The sequence below is a fragment of the Brassica oleracea genome, chromosome C7 (genome assembly GCF_000695525.1).
Source record: "Brassica oleracea var. oleracea cultivar TO1000 chromosome C7, BOL, whole genome shotgun sequence".
NCBI lineage: Eukaryota > Viridiplantae > Streptophyta > Magnoliopsida > Brassicales > Brassicaceae > Brassica > Brassica oleracea.
This window is the reverse complement of record NC_027754.1, coordinates 15626278-15627481: the sequence shown is the minus strand read 5'-3', so window position 1 is coordinate 15627481 and position 1204 is coordinate 15626278.

The following is a 1204-nucleotide window of genomic DNA, read 5'->3' as shown; positions in this document are numbered from 1 at the left end:
CTGCTTTGAACAAGTTCTTCCGTGAGATATATTTGAATTCTGATGAGGATATGAGGAGTTCTAGAAAAAATCATTTGTGAGTATCTATCTATCTATATTCCTATTTAGTCTTTCTTCTCTCATGGAGATTACAATGTTTTTGGCATTTTGATTGACTCTTTTGCAGTTTTGCACAATCAACAGGTGGAATCTATTGGGACAGTGCTTTCAATAGACTGGAAAGATGTTGGTGCTAAGAAAAGTATAATCTTATATGATGTGTGGGTTTTACCTTATGATGATCTGGCGCTCAGAACATGGAAAATATGATCTTATATGATGTGTGGGTTTTACCTTAATCTAGACATAACTCGAAGCCTTGGTATTAAGGTCTGGTTTCTCTACTTTATGGACTTAAGGTACTTTGTATTTTCCATAACTCATATTGTTTATACGAAACACTGAAATTTTTAATTTAAACGTTCTAATGTGTTCTTTGTTCTTATGAACATAGTATAAATATCAATATGTAACATCGAATCTTTCATATTAACCACATACATGTAACATAAGTATTATATAGTTGTAAATATGTAATTATCAATTTAATATTAGGGACTGTTATTGGTTTATATATTTTGATTGATTTAGAAATCCATATACTATTTATAAATCCAAGTAAAATATGCAAATCCGGAGGTTTTCCTTCGGATTTGAGTTTTTGTATTTTTAACTAAAAAATCCAAATAAATCCATTCAAATCCATTATAAAATCAAATATATTAGTAAATCCGTACGATTGAATAACACTTGATTAAATATAGAATTTATGAATCATTAAACCAATAACACATGATTTTAATACTGATTTTAAAATCACATAACCAATAACACTAGATTTTGTTCGGATTTTCAAATCCATTAAAATACAACAACCAATAACCCCTATTAATGTTAATGTGCGGTCCACCTAGTTTGTCATTAAGACATGCACATCGAGTCATTTATTTTTTAAGCTCTTGTTAAGCTTCATTTTTTCACATAAACCGATGTAGGACACACACATATCTTATATCATTCATAAATTCTATAACTAAATCAGCCAAAAATACATGTTCATGAGCGAAAATATTTTAATATATAATCAAATAAGAGTTATAAATTTGTTTAGCTTAGTGTTCCACTACAAGAAAACATAATCTTAACGAGGGCGGTTTTCCTCGTT